Source organism: Mirounga leonina, unplaced genomic scaffold, assembly GCF_011800145.1.
Source record: "Mirounga leonina isolate KUSES-001 unplaced genomic scaffold, KU_Mleo_1.0 Mir_321, whole genome shotgun sequence".
In the NCBI taxonomy this organism is placed as follows: Eukaryota; Metazoa; Chordata; class Mammalia; order Carnivora; family Phocidae; genus Mirounga; species Mirounga leonina.
The window spans coordinates 1,896,283-1,912,731 of record NW_023270680.1 but is presented as its reverse complement, the minus strand read 5'-3'; the positions used below and the strand labels follow the sequence as shown (position 1 = coordinate 1,912,731).

General features: G+C 43.9%; 1 long non-coding RNA gene across 3 annotated transcripts in view; it reads right to left on the bottom strand.

The window, feature by feature from the left end:
• LOC118026830 overlaps nucleotides 1–16,449 on the bottom strand; it is a 116,130-nt gene that overhangs the window by 6,413 nt on the left and 93,268 nt on the right. For 2 of the 3 annotated variants that reach the window (XR_004683688.1, XR_004683689.1), the window contains one exon: nucleotides 3,110–3,230. This is a non-coding gene — a long non-coding RNA (uncharacterized LOC118026830). The remainder of the gene's footprint in view (nucleotides 1–3,109; nucleotides 3,231–16,449) is intronic. The other variant, XR_004683687.1, reaches the window with a different exon arrangement.

Below are 16,449 nucleotides of genomic sequence, written 5' to 3'. Positions count from 1 at the left end.
CTATTGGCTAATATTTTGGTGAGAATTTTTGCATCCATGTTCATCAGGGACATTGGTCTGTAATTCTCCTTTTTGATGGGGTCTGTGTCTGGTTTTGGGATCAAGGTAATGCTGGCCTCATAAAACGAGTTTGGAAGTTTTCCTTCCATTTCTATTTTTTGGAACAGTTTCAGAAGAATAGGTATTAATTCTTCTTGAAATGTTTGGTAGAATTGCCCTGGGAAGCCATCTGGCCCTGGGCTTTTGTTTTTTGGGAGATTTTTGATGACTGCTTCAATTTCCTTAGTGGTTATAGGTCTGTTCAGGTTTTCTATTTCTTCCTGGTTCAGTTTTGGTAGTTGATACATCTCTAGGAATGCATCCATTTCTTCCAGGTTATCTAATTTACTGGCATAGAGTTGCTCATAATATGTTCTTATAATTGTATTTCTTTGGTGTTGGTTGTGATCTCTCCTCTTTCATTCATGATTTTGTTGATTTGGGTCATTTCAACATATAGTGTATTTTTAGTTTCAGGGGTAGAGCTCAGTAATTCATCAGTTGCATATAGCACCCAGTGCTCATCACATCACGTGCCCTCCTTAATGCCCATCCCCCAGTTACCCCACCCACCCACCCACCTGCCCTCCAGCAACCCTCAGTTTGTTTCCTAGAGTTGAGAGTCTCTTCTGGTCTGCCTCCCTCTCTGTTTTTATCTTATTTTATTTCTCCTTCCCTTCCCCTATGATCTTCTGTTTTCTTAAATTCCACATATGAGTGAAATCATATGGTATTTGTCTTTCTCTGACTTATTTCACTTGGCATAATACCCTCTAGTTCCAGCCAAAAGTTCATTCTTTTTGATGGCTGAGTAATATTCCATTTTATATATATACATATATATACACACACACACACACACATATATCACATCTTCTTTATCCATTCATCTGTCAATGGACATCTGGGCTCTTTCCATATTTGGGCTGCTGTGGACATTGCTGCTATAAACATCGGGGTGCATGTACCCCTTCGGATCCCTACATTTGTATTTTGGGGGTAAATACCTAGTGGTGCAATTGTTGGGTCATAGGGTAGCTCTATTTTCAACTTTTTGAGGAACCTCCATACTGTTTTCCAGAGTGGCTGCACCAGCTTGCATTCCCACCAACAGTGTAGGAGGGTTCCCCTTTCTCCGCATCCCCCCCAACATCTGTCGTTTCCTGACTTGTTCATTTTAGGCATTCTGACCGCTGTGAGGTGGTATCTCATTGAGGTTTTGATTTGTCTTGCCCCGATGGAAGGGCCTCATCCTGACTGGTTGATATTGGCAGGCGGCCCAGGCAGCTCACTGGTGCTTCCTGGAGCCAGGGTCCTCTGTTTTAAGGTGGGCGTATACACCAGGTCTCATCCCAGGTCTGCTCTGTGAGAGAAGGAGTTTAGCAAGAACATCCAATGGGAAGCGCCCCACATGCAGTGTTTGGGGCTTGTTCCCCTGGTCCCTAACGGTCTCAAGAGAATACACTTTCTATGACGTCACTCTTTTAAAACTAACTGAGACTTCTCTGATGGCCCAGCATATGGCTGGTGTTGATAAATGTTTATGATTACATTTGTATTTTGTGTGCAGTATTGGTGTTAGGTTAAGGTAGTTGACAGTTATGTTCAAATCCCCTTTGTCTTTATGACTTTGCTTAGTTGTTTTTTCAGTTACTGAGAATCTCCCACTCTGATTTTGGCTTTCTATATTTCTCCATTCTCCAACAAAGACTGACTTCTGCCAGTGTTTGTTTCATATACTTCGGAGCTCCATTACTAAGTACATACAAATGAAAACTGCTACCAGTTCACTGTCAGAATTTCCATCATTTCTTTGAATGGCTTTCACTTCTCTGCTGAAATTCTCCATCTGCTTCTATGTATTGTTCATCTTTCCCTTTAAATCCTCTAATACATTTACTGGGATTACTTTATAGCCCATGCCTGCTAATTCCATAATCTATGTCTTTGGGCCTGATTCTATGACCAATTTTTTTCTCCTGATAATGGATCACGTTTTCTTGCCTCTGTCTCTTTAGTTTTTAAAATCTCATTCTGTATTTTCCATGTAGAAGAATAACTGAAAAGTAAATAGATAGTATTTGCTCCTTGAAAAGGGTTAGAAGCTGAAGCAAACACATCTGTAATCGAGCTGAGCTCTGTTGCAGCTTTGATTGGATTCAGTTCACCACTGGCTTCAAACACTTTGAGGGCTGGGTCAAGACGTTCCCGTCAGCAAGGCTTAGGATCTGAGAACTGGTAAGATTCGGAGCATCTCTCTAGGATCTGCAAGCCAGCAGCCAGATTCCTGAGCCCCAGGAGACTCAGCTCCATCCTGATACGACAGGCTTTGACTTGCTGCTTCCTGCATTTGGTACAGGCCCAGGCTGCCTTGGGAGAATGGCTCTCAGTTCTGCACTCCCCGAAGCCCTCAGTAGGGAGGGCCCTGCCGTGTGCTCAGGAAAGGTTCTGCGCACCCCGGAGACTCACTCTACCTCCTGTTCTCCCCTCAGCCCTTGGTGCTGCCACTGTGCTCTCAGTGAAGGGCTCGGGAGAAAGATCTGGGGAGTGGGTGTGGATTCACTCTGTGAGCAGGCATCCTCAGGTTCCTTAGAACCATCTTGTCAGCCCCACATGGCAGATGAAAGTTTAAAAGACGTTTGGGGGGCGCCTGGGTGGCTCAGTTGGTGAAGTGTCTGCCTTCAGCTCAGGTCATGATCCTGGACTCCCGGGATTGAGCCCCAGTCAGGCTCCCTGCTCAGCAGGGAGTGTGCTTCTCCCTCTCCCTCTGCCCCTCCCCCTGCTCATGCTCTCTCTCTCTGTCAAACAAACAAAATCTTAAAAAAAAAAAAAAAATAGGGACGTTTGGGTACAACATCCTACCATTTCTGAGGTAAAGAGAAATGTGCCAAGGATAAAAGCAGCCACCGCTTCCCTTTTTTCTAGGAAGGGCTTGTCTCTTACTGGAATTTAGTTCCGTTCTTACTGGGATCTAGTTCACTCAGGTTTTCTCTGTTCTCAGGTCTACAATGCTTTTAAAAATATCTATGATTATGGAAAAAAAAAACAACCCTATGATTATGTAACTTACCTGAACTGTCCTCACTCTCAGGGCAGGCACAATGGTCTCCTGCAGCCTCCTACATCCGGACTGACGATGCTCGGCTTCATATCTGGACATGGATATGAATAAATCATCCCTGGAGTGGGTACTAAATGCAGATTTTAAATTGTTACCGTGGTAAATTTGAATTTCAATCAGTTTTACACACCACTGAAAAGAAAATTCTTTGCTACCTACCATGCACCTATTTCTAAGGGCTTCCACATGAAGAGATGTAGATGGTGCGCTGCCCGAAGTTCCCAAGTTCAAGGGGACAAGCACAGGGAGGGACAAGCAGGCTCCGCACTGAGCAAGGAGTCCGATGCGGGGCTTGATCCCAGGACGCTGGGATCATGACCTGAGCCGAAGGCAGATGCTTAACCGACTGAGCCAATCAGGCGCCCAGGAGAATCTGTTCTTAATTCATACAAAGGCCCCACTTACAAAGGCTAGCCTTGGCCCCCATATTACTATCCTCTGCGGCTGAACAAACTCCTGCTCCTAAATAATAAACATGCACCACACTTCTCTTGCCTGTTGTGTCTGTTTCCCAGTATAAAGAATATAAATTGCAGTGCACAAATTAATGACGGTGTCCTGCTCCTTTATCATGCCAGGTCCCGTGACTTCCAATGTACACGTCCATTCTCAAGTGACTGAAGTTCCCCCAAATCAAAAAAATGTGGGAAATTCCTGAAAAATCCTGGCATAATTTTTGAAAAAAAATGGAGACCTTTTTACTTCATGTTAATATTTATCTTTTTGTTGAGACAGAAAGTCTCTGCTGATTTTCTTGATTATGATGTATCTCATATACTTCATTTGTTGAAAAGGGCTCAAAGCGGGCATCATTGCTATTTGCAAGAATGTTGCCTGAGTTATCTAGAATAACTGGTCGTATGCCAAGGCCAGATATTGAAAAGGAAACACTGGCTAAGGTAGAGAGAGGACCTCAGCTACTAATAGATAAGCCACCGCCTCTTTGGGAAGCTTCATGCAGTGTAGTAGAAGAAACCTTTTCAAATAAAGTTCTTTCTCAATAAACTTCCTGACAATTACTTTGCAATCTCATTCCTTTAAGTGAGGGTGAGTTTAACCCTACTTATATATTATTTGGAGTGTAAGTCTGAATACCTATGACATAAAACCTGAACCAAAATTTTCACTTAAGTCCATTTATCTGTCTGTGCACAGATTATATGAAAGTCTGTAATTCATTTATTTAATTGGTTCTATCAAAAAATATTCATGGAGAGGAGGGGAAAGATGGCGGAGGAGTAGGGGACCCTATTTCAACTGGTCCCCGGAATTGAGCTGGATATCTACCAGACCACTCTGAGCACCCAGGAAACCAGCCTGAGATGTAAGAAGATCTGGATCTCTACAGAGTATCGCAGGCGGTTGGTTTTGAGGTACGAAGCGGGGAGCCGTGATCCTGCAGGCAGATATTGGAGGATAAACGGCAGCGGGAGGGCGCCTGGCTGTGGGGATCGTGCACCGCCGGTGAGCGACAGCCTCGCGCGCTGCGGACGGGCACAGACTCGCAGACCAGTAGCCTCGGGAAGGGACTTTAGGGCAGCCCCCGGGGTGGAAAACCAGACCGGCAGGGTGACGCGCACACGAACTGCAGCCTCCGAGACAGAAACCCGGTGCGCTGGGGTCGCGCCAGTGAACTGCAGCCCCCGGGGTGGAAACCCCAAGTGGCGGAGTTGCGCGCATGCAAACTGCAGTCCCCGGACAGGACCCCGAGCGGAGGAGTCGCGCACGCGAGCTGGGAGCGGCTGGCGGTTTTAGAAGCACAAAGGGCAGAGACGAGCCCCGACCTGGAGGCAGGACTGGGGGCGCGCGGAGGGGCGCACAACCCAGGCCGCTGCAGTTTATAGCAGCACGGACAGAAACAGAGACGGTGTGGCCTGGAGAGCTCACTGAAGAACAGACTGCGATCTCTCTGCTCTTAGGCAGAGGGTTGGAAATGGTCTCTTCTGCTGTGACTCACGGAAGAGACACGGAAAGCCACCAGGGAAAGGCGCCAGAGAACAAAAGCCCCAAAGACTGATTCCCACTGAGCCCATCCCCCGCCACAGGGGCGCAGGCCCACTCCGCCCAAACAGGGTTGCCTGAGTAACAGCGCGGCAGGCCCCTCCCGCAGAAGACAGGCTGGGAAAACAAGAGGCCAGCAACCCTAAGGTCCCAAGAAAACAGGTACATCTTGCTTGGGTTCTGGTCAATAATTTCGATTCTATACATTCCCTCAAACACCCATCAACAGAAATGACTAGGAGGAGGAGCCCCCAAAACAGAAAAGACTCAGAGATTATGACTTATGCTGCAAATTTACAAATGGATGCAGACATAACCAAGATGTCAGAGATGGAATTCAGGCTAGCAATTGTGAAGACAATGGCTAGAATGGAGAAATCAATTAATGGCAACATAGAGTGTCTAAGGGCAGAAATAAAAGGTGAATTGGCAGAACTTAAAAATGCTATCAATGAGATCCAATCCAATCTAGATAATCTAACAGCTAGGGTAACTGAGACAGAAGAGAGAATAAGTGATCTGGAAGACAGTATAATAGATAAAAAGGGAAAAGAGGAGGCCAGGGAAAAACAACTCAGAATCCATGAAAATAGAATCAGAGAAATAAGCGACACCATGAGGCATTCCAATGTCAGAATAATTGGAATCCCGGAGGGAGTGGAAAGAGAGAGAGGGCTAGAAGATGTATTTGAGCAAATCGTAGCTGAGAACTTCCCTAATCTGGGGAATGAAACAAACATTCGAGTCCTAGAGGCAGAGAGGACCCCTCCTGAGATCAAGGAAAACAGGCCAACACCCCGGCATGTAATAGTAAAACTTGCAAATCTTAGAACCAAGGAAACCATCTTAAGGGCACTTAGGGGGAAGAGATTCCTTACGTACAGAGGGAGGAACATCAGAATAACGTCAGACCTATCCACAGAGACCTGGCAAGCCAGAAAGGCCTGGCAAGACATATTCAGGGGACTAAATGAGAAGAACATGCAGCCAAGAATACTTTATCCAGCAAGGCTTTCATTCAGAATGGATGGAGAGATGCAAAGCTTCCACGACCGGCAGAAGTTGAAAGAATATGTGACCACTAAGCCGGCCCTGCAAGAAATATTAAGGGGGGTTCTATAAAAGGAGAAAGACCCCACGAGTGATCTCGAACAGAAATTTACAGGAACAATCTATAAAAACAACGTCTTCACAGGCAACATGATGACAATTAATTCATATCTTTCAATAATCACTCTCAACATGAATGGCCTAAACGCTCCCATAAAACGGCACAGGGTTGCAGATTGGATAAAAAGACAGGATCCATCCATATGCTGTCTACAAGAGACTCATTTTGAACCTAAAGATACATCCAGACTGAAAGTGAAGGGATGGAGATCCATCTTCCATGCCAGCGGACCTCAAAAGAAAGCTGGGGTAGCAATTCTTATATCAGAAAAATTAGATTTTAAACTAAAGTCTGTAATAAGAGACACAGAAGGACACTATATCATTCTTAAAGGGTCTATCCAACAAGAAGATCTAACAATTGTAAATATCTATGCCCCCAACAGGGGAGCAGCCATATACATAAGCCAACTGTTAACCAAAGTAAAGTCATATTGATAACAATATGTTAATTGTAGGAGACCTCAATACTCCACTCTCAGCAATGGACAGATCATCTAAGCAGAAAATCAACAAGGAAACAAGAGCTTTGAATGATACATTGGACCAGATGGACCTCATAGATATTTACAGAACATTCTACCCTAAAACAACAGAATACTCATTCTTCTCGAGCGCACGTGGAACTTTCTCCAGAATAGGCCATATACTGGGTCACAAATCAGGTCTCAACCGATACCAAAAGATTGAGATTATTCCCTGCATATTCTCAGACCACAAGGCTCTAAAACTGGAACTCAATCACAAGAAAAAAATTGGCAGAAATTCAAACACTTGAAAGCTAAAGACCACTCTGCTCAAGAATGTTTGGGTCAACCAAGAAATCAAAGAACTTAAACAATTCATGGAAATCAATGAGAACGAAAACACATCGGTCCAAAACCTATGGGATACTGCAAAAGCGATCCTAAGGAGGAAATACATAGCCATCCAAGCCTCACTCAAAAAAATAGAAAAATCCCGAATTCACCAACTAACTCTACACCTTAAAGAACTAGAGAAAAAGCAACAAACGACGCCTAAGCCACGCATTAGAAGAGAAATAATTAAAATTAGAGCAGAAATCAATGAATTAGAAACCAGAAACACAGTAGATCAGATCAACGAAACTAGAAGTTGGTTCTTTGAAAGAATTAATAAGATTGATAAACCACTGGCCAGACTTATCCAAAAGAAGAGAGAAAGGACCCAAATTAATAAAATTATGAATGAAAGGGGAGAGATCACGACTAACACCAAGGAAATAGAAACAATTACTAGAAATTATTATCAACAACTATATGCCAGTAAACTGAGCAATCTGGATGAAATGGAGGCCTTCCTGGAAACCTATAAGCTGCCAAGACTGAAAAAGGAAGAAATTGACAACCTGAATAGGCCAATAACCAGGAACAAGATTGAAGCAGTGATCAAAAACCTCCCAAAAAACAAGAGTCCAGGGCCTGATGGATTCTCTGGGGAATTCTACCAAACATTCAAAGAAGAAATAATACCTATTCTACTGAAGCTGTTTCAAAAAATAGAAACAGAAGGAAAACTTCCAAACTCATTCTATGAGGCCAGCATTACCTTAATCCCCAAACCAGGCAAAGACCCCATCAAAAAGGAGAATTTCAGACTGATATCCCTGATGAATATGGATTCCAAAATCCTCAACAACATCCTAGCTAATAGGATCCAACAATACATTAAAAGGATCATCCACCACGACCAAGTGGGATTTATCCCCGGGATGCAAGGGTGATTCAACATTCGCAAATCAATCAATGTGATAGAACACATTAATAGGAGGAGGGAGAAGAACCATATGGTCCTCTCAATTGATGCAGAAAAAGCATTTGACAAAATACAACATCCTTTCCTGATTAAAACTCTCCAGAATATAGGGATAGAGGGAACATGCCTCAAGCTCATAAAATCCATCTATGAAAAACCCACAGCGAATATCATCCTCAATGGGGAAAAGCTGAGAGCCTTTCCCTTAAGATCAGGAACACGTCAAGGGTGCCCACTCTCACCACTGTTGTTCAACATAGTACTAGAAGTCCTAGCAACAGCAAAAGGTATTCAAATTGGCAAAGAAGAAGTCAAACTCTCTCTTTTCGCAGACGCCATGATACTTTATGTGGAAAACCCAAAAGACTCCCCCAAATTACTAGAACTCATCCAGCAATTCAGTAATGTGGCAGGATACAAAATCAATGCACAGAAATCAGTTGCTTTCTTATACACTAACAACCCAACTGTAGAAAGAGAAATTAGAGAAACGATTCCATTTACAATAGCACCAAAAACCATAAGATACCTCGGACTAAACCTAACCAAAGAGGTAAAGGATCTATACTCTAGGAACTACAGAACACTCCTGAAAGAGATTGAAGACGACACAAAAAGATGGAAAAACATTCCATGCTCATGAATCGGAAGAATAAACATGGTTAAAATGTCTATGCTACCCAGAGCAATCTATACCTTCAATGCCATCCCGATCAAAATTCCAATGACATTTTTCAAAGTGCTGGAACAAACAATCCTAAAATTTGTATGGAATCAGAAAAGACCCCGAATCGCCAAGGAGATGTTGAAAAAGAAAAACAAAGCTGGAGGCATCACATTGCCCGATTTCAAGCTATATTACAAATCAGTGATCACCAAGACAGCATGGTACTGGCACAAAAACAGACATAGAGACCAATGGAACAGAATAGAGAACCCAGATATGGACCCTCAACTCTATGGTCAAATAATCTTTGACAAAGCAGGAAAAAACACGCGATGGAAAAAAGACAGTCTCTTCAATAAATGGTGCTGGGAAAATTGGACAGCCACATGCAGAAGAATGAAACTCGACCATTCTCTAACACCACTCACAAAGATAAACTCAAAGTGGATGAAAGACCTCAATGTGAGACAGGAATCCATCAAAATCCTAGAGGAGAACATAGGCAGTAACCTCTTTGACATCGCCCACAGCAACTTCTTTCAAGATACATCTCCAAAAGCTAGTGAAACAAAAGCAAAAATGAACTTTTGGGACTTCATCAAGATAAAAAGCTTCTGCACAGCAAAGGAAACAGTCAACAAAACAAAGAGGCAACCCACAGAATGGGAGAAGATATTTGCAAATGACACTACAGATAAAGGGCTGGTATCCAAAATCTATAAAGAACTTCTCAAACTCACACCCAAAAAACAAATAATCAAGTCAAAAAGTGGGCAGAAGAGATGAACAGACACTTCTCTGAAGAAGACATACAAATGGCTAACAGACACATGAAAAAATGTTCATCATCATTAGCCATCAGGGAAATCCAAATCAAAACCACACTGAGATACCATCTTACACCAGGTAGAATGGCCAAAATGGACAGGGAAAGAAACAACAAATGTTGGAGAGGTTGTGGAGAAAGGGGAACCCTCTTACACTATTGGTGGGAATGCAAGTTGGTACAGCCACTTTGGAAAACAGTATGGAGGTTCCTCAAAAAATTAAAAATAGGGCTACCCTATGACCCAGCAATAGCAGTACTGGGTATTTACCCCAAAGACACAGATGTAGTGAAAAGAAGGGCCATATGTACCCCAATGTTCATAGCAGCAATGTCCACAATAGCCAAACTGTGGAAAGAGCCGAGATGCCCTTCAACAGATGAATGGATAAAGAAGATGTGGTCCATATATACAATGGAATGTTACTCAGCCATCAGAAAAGATGAATACCCAACTTTCACATCAACATGGATGGGACTGGAGGAGATTATGCTAAGCGAAATAAGTCAAGCAGAGAAAGTCAATTATCATATGGTTTCACTTATTTGTGGAACATAAGGAATAACATGGAGGACATTAGGAGAAGGAAGGGAAAAATGGGGGGGGGGAATTGGAGGGAGAGATGAACCATGAGAGACTATGGACCTGAGAAACAAACAGGGTTCTAGAGGGGAGCAGGGAGGGGGGATTGGTTAGCCCGGTGATGGGTAATAAGGAGGGCACATACTGCATGGAGCACTGGGTGTTATACGAAAACAATGGATCGTGGATCACCACATCAAAAACTAATGATGTATTGTATGGTGACTAACATAATATAAAATTTAAAACTACAAAAAAAAAAGAATCATCAGTATTGAGAATATAAAAAAAATAAACATGAGATATAAACTGCTAAAAAAAATATTCATGGAGTTCTTATTTATTTTTTTTAAAGATTTTATTTATTTATTCATGAGAGACAGAGAGAGAGAGAGAGAGAGGCAGAGGGAGAAGCAGGCTCCCCGCGGAGCAGGGAGCCCAATGCGGGACTCGATCCCAGGACCCTGGGATCATGACCTGAGCCAAAGGCAGACGCTTAACCGACTGAGCCACCCAGGCGTCCCAAGTTCTTATGATTTTTTTTAAAGATTTTATTTATTTATTTGACAGAGGGAGAGACACAGCGAGAGAGGGAACACAAGGAGGGGGAGTGGGAGAGGGAGAAGCAGACTTCCTGCTGAGCAGGGAGCCTGATGCGGGGCTCGATCCTAGGACCCTGGGATCATGACCTGAGCCAAAGGTAGACGCCTAATGACTGAGCCACCCACGCACCCTGAGTTCTTATGATTTTTTGTTCCCTCTTGTCTTTCCAGTGCCTGGATAATGTGCCCAGCACAGAGTTCCCAGGTCATATAGTCTAATGAAGAGACACCTAAGAATAATATTGAAAAATAAATAAATATCATTTCTAGAAGTGATAAACATGGTCTCTGACTAATTTAATATCTAAACCAGAACACTTTTGAGAGTAATTTATGATTACTGCCTGGAAAGAAACAAGAAGGATGGTCATCTCAGTGAAAAGTTCTATGAAGAGAGTGAGCTGAGGTTCTGGCTTGGCATCGTGAATAAATGGAACAGGGTTTAAATGGGTAGGGAGGTAACTCAGGGGCTCAGGAGAAGCCCCGAGCAAGGGCTGGCCCTTGACGCTGGGTCTGAGTGCTGAGAATGAGTCCCTACAAAGACTGGAGAAGAGTGATGCCAGTGGAGGGGGGGTCCCCAAGTGGGGGGGGGGGAGCATCCCAAGTGCAAGGACCAGAGAAGGAAACCCGGTGCTGTGTTCAAGAAACAGAAAGAAACACTGCAGCCACTGTCAAGCTAAGGAAACAAAATGGCAGAAGCCAGAAGCTGGGGAGGTGGGGGGAGCAAGGCTGCACCCTGCTCTGCTGTCCACGTCCGCAGGGACCCTGCTGAGGTGGTGACTCTCTGAGGATATAAGTGAGAGAGAAAGGCTTGCAGTTAATTAGAGGGAAATAGTCATGAAAGTTGTGCGCTAATGTAATGTTCTTAAATCCGTCTAATCATATTAACGCACCAAGTTGCTATTTGACAAAATGTCAAGATGGTTTTTTTTCCCCTAAAGTGAATTCTTTCACATGAATAATGCCTTCCTTTTTGCACAAGTTTTCATATGGCGGTTATATGGAAGTACATTTTTATTTATTTGTGTGTGTGTGTAAAGCATTGTCCTGGAATATTCTAAGGCACTGGAAATTACTTTGAGGGGTTATTTGGCTTTCTAGGTTCAGTATAAGTTCAGCACAGAGGGATGTGAATGACCAGAAGAGCGATGTTGTTGTGAGTAAGTGGAATCAGGACCAGTAAAAATGTCATAGGTCAATAAAGCATCTTGCTCGTTAATAGGAAGGGCTGCATTAAGTTCAAAAAATCAATTGCAGGACACGATGCAGGATATGTGGCTTGACAACAGTTAGCATCACTAAGACCTCCACATTTTCTGGCAGTGAGTTCAGTACGTGATAACGTTACTTAACAGTCGATGCCACCTTAGAGTGCAGTCATAGACACATCATTCCCAAATAATGAGGAAAGGCCATGCGCTCTATTTTGCTCAGACCAATTCTGCAGTAAAGACTAATTAGAAAACCAGAGTGAGGCGAATTCTGGAAATCATGCCACTGGGGAAAAGGTGGATGAAATCAGCTCTGTTTTGAACTCAGGAAGAGAAGGTGATGGGAAATTGGGTTGCTGGCCTCACAGATTCAGACAGGACAGCCGTGTCTACCATACTTCTCTGAACTGCTCTAAACCAGTCTCGGCACACTTACCCCAAAGGTTATGTAGGAGTCTTCAGCTTCATCATATGCCCTGTAAGTTTATTTCAGGGTAAAATATTAGAATTGGGCTTCCATAATGCTACTTCTCAAAAGTCTATTTCCAATAGATGGAGATCTCCAGGGAAAGGAACTTGGGGATGTGAGGAGAGCCGCGGGCCGTGCCCCGGCTCTAGTCTGAGCAGTAATGTGATGACCAGCACTTTCCACTCCACAACAATCCTTTTCAGACAGTTAACAGAGCAGCCCTATGAGAAGGTGTCTTGAGTTTACAGACAGCAGCATCAGGAACCTTCTCAATGTCTCTATTAGGAGCTGTTCCCTACAGATTGTACCCAAGAGAAACACGGGGTCACCCAGCTATCAAGAATTCTGAGAGCAGGGAAAACCCGCTGATTGACTGACAGGTGCCAAGATACATAAGGATAACAATGATGATGAAATAAAACTAATAACATTAGCAGCCACCAAATAGTTCTTAATGCCGGGCATGGAGCTGAGTGCTCCGTGCTATCGTTTATCCTCACGGAAATCTGTCAGTGGCTTCTATCACTGTGCCCTCCTACAGATAAGGAAACGTAAGGACACGTCTGGGGAGAGGGGAGATGAAGCATCCGGGCTGTCTGACATCAAAGGCTGAACTCTCAACCACTACAAAATGGAGTCTCCCTTGAGGGAGGGACAGCTGAGGAAGGAAATCCTGTTGACCAGAACAGCTTCGAAGAGCTTCGCAGGACTCCAGCGAGAAGCCACTGCCAACCCAGGGACCCAGGTGCCTTTGTCTCCCTTTGCAACATCTTCACTCTAAGGCCAGAGGGATTTTTAAATAATTCTGTTTCTCACTAAGGAGGTAAATATAATAATTTCCCAGGAGAGAAACCCTCATGGATTTGGAAGCTGGTAGATACCAGCTAGGATTTAACGCAATCACAACCGTCCTTAGGGAACGGTGCGGGCCAGCTAAAAGCAAATATATTTCATATGTATCTGATAACTTATCTAGCAAACCTAGTTTTTAAGACCGTAAAAGCTTTATCCTTAATAATAAGGTCTTGGCTGGATTTTAAACGAACATCAAAAACTTATACAAACTTCCACTTACAAGATTAATAAATTCTGGAAGCCTAATGTACAGCATGGTGATGCTAGCTAATAATACTGTATCATGCACTCTCATGTTGCTAGGAGAGTAGATTTTAAATGTCCCCACCATGAAAAAGAAATGGCAATTATGTGACATGATGGAGGAATTAGCTATCTACTATGGGGATAATCATTTTGCAATCTATAAATGTATCAAATCAACACACTGTATACCTTATATATTTTTTTAAAGATTTTATTTATTTGACAGAGAGACACAGCGAGAGAGGGAACACAAGCAGGGGGAGCGGGAGAGGGAGAAGCAGGCTTCCTGCCGAGCAGGAAGCCCGATGCGGGGCCTGATTCCAGGACCCCGGGACCGTGACCTGAGCCGAAGACAGATGCTTAACAACTGAGCCACCCAGGCGCCCCCAACACACTGTATACTTTAAACTCACACAGCGTTATGAGTCAGTCATATCTCAATAAAGCTGGGGAAAAATAAATAAAAATTTAAGAAATAAGTACATAAGTAAATATATAAATACATATATTAATTATAGAGAGAGAGAAAGAAAGTCTGCAAGGAGTTATAACCAAAAAGATGTTTGAGCAGGTGCAAATTGTGAAAAACCACAAAAAGGATAAATATTCCATGTTCTGAGGCAATGACGAAGCATTACAAATGGCAGCTTAGGTGGGAAGCATGTGTTTTCTCTGAATGGCTGGAAGGGCATCTCCCATTCTAAATGCACCTGGACAACATGGACAACCTGCCTGCTCCCATGGGGACAGCTGGAGCTGCTCCCTCTCCCCCGAACCGGAGAAGGCTGCGGACTCACTGGAACCAGTGGAGGAGGCCACAGAAGCCGGGAGGTGGTATTTTGCCCAGTGACAGGTAACTAGAGCTGTAGGCGTTACACTCTTTCCACAGACACTGCAGAGAAATGGAATAACTTCTCCAGGGACACACACTTTTATTAGATGGCACCTAATCCACTGTTATTTCCACAACAGCCCGGCCGCCATCAGAAAGCACAACCAACCCTCCCCACCCCCACCGATGTTTACCGCTGAGTTAACTGGATTTTAAACCAGGCTGCTTGGTTGTTCTGGCAGTATCTTCTCTGGTCACAGTTTGCCAGCCATATGTAAATTTTGTGCAATGAGAGTCCGTTATAAAAAGTGGGATTAAAAAAATCCATCACTGCCTTAGTTCTTCTGTACATTTTCCCCGAAAGAGATCCGTGTCAACAATTCATAATAACATTAGCTCCGTTTTGCCTTTATCATGGATCCAATTAGTTGCTATTAATTTTTCAAAAGAAACTAACCTCTCACTTTTTGAAAGGAAAAAATGGGAAGGAACTTCAGGACCGAACACAAGCCCACTGGAATTCATTAACAAGGCTGTGAAAAGGCTGGGCTTTCACCAACGTAATCTACAGAGCACTGCGGACCAAAACGTGTCATTTCTCTCTGTGGATTTCTTCCTTTCTTGAGCCCTTGTTTAGGAAAAGGAGGAAACACTGGAAAGGGAGAAACAGAGGCTTAAAGGAGAGCTGGCTGTAGGCAAAGTTGCCCAATGGTTCGTTAGGACCGTGAACAGAGAGAACCGCTCCCCAGCGACAGCAGGAGAAGCTCGGTCCTGGGACCCGCGTTCTTCCTGCTTGAGCACTGTCCCCGCCTCCTGTGCTGGGGACGCCCTGGGCTCAGGCTCCCCTCCTGCGGTGAAGCGCTCCGTGCCTCGAGTCCTGTTCCTGACCTACTGCTGTTCCTGCCCGCATCCTGGGGGTCCTGTGCGTGGGTTTCCTTTTCTGCACCACACCGAGCGCAGCACCCCGCGCAGCAGGAGTTTGGTAAACATTTGCTTAATGAGTTCAGAAAAGGAAGATGTGTCTGTCATCTCTATTATGTTTGGCTGTAAGGGTGGAGGCATAAAGTCATGGTCAGACCGAGTCTCCTCACTGGCAGCCCATTAATAGTGCCTCCCCCACTCCTGGCCGCGCTGCTTCTCTAGCTCTGAGCCTTTCCGTGCTCGCTTGGAGAGGAAGACTGCAACTTCGTGACCTTAGAAATGAGGACGTTCAGGTGCTACAGCTCCAGCAGCAAACCCCACACTTGACGCTGACTAAGGAATGTGTAGGTTCCCTGACGATGTGTAAACATACTGAGAATGTATGGAGAGTATATGAAAAAATAGGAACACAGACATCCTGCTATTTCCTCCAGTTGGTTATGTGTCAAAGAGATGAAAATGAGGCTAAAACCCTAAACCACCCTTATGTTCCTTATCTGTGGCTCCATTACGTACCTAAATAGACATCTTGGAGGAGTTCTGACTCACCTTGGAAAGGAGATGATCACAGAAACTCCATGGGGCGGGGTGGGGGGAACAGGTGCAAACAGATTTTGAATTTTCTTTTTAAAGTCATTGCATTTTTTTTCTGAATCCCTTGGCATTATGGGTACACTTGTAATTAACAGGTTATCACATCCAATTAGCTGGAAAAGATGGAAAATGGTTTTCCTAAACCTGATATATTAAATTTAACATTTTCTATCTAGTTATTGCAGAAAGAAATATTATTTCTAACAACCTTCATCGTATCAAACTAATGGATCCTGCAACATCTCCAAGTAGGAGGAAAAAACTCCTTTGGGGAGAGAGTGGAAGCATATACGTGTGACGGGACAGTCACCCTGACTGCATTTCCAGAAGAAAACATTTCACTTTCTTTAGGTAGACAGAAGCAAGATTATGCATTTCTGGGACTAATGAATCTCTTCTCCATCTGCCAGATACTCACCTAAAAGGGTAAATTTTCTTTCTTACTGTAAGCTTATAGTGACATGGCAGCATAATTCGGCGGGGAGAAATGCCCACAGGGCGGGAGGAGAGGCAGTATCGGCGGAGTCCTGTCGCCT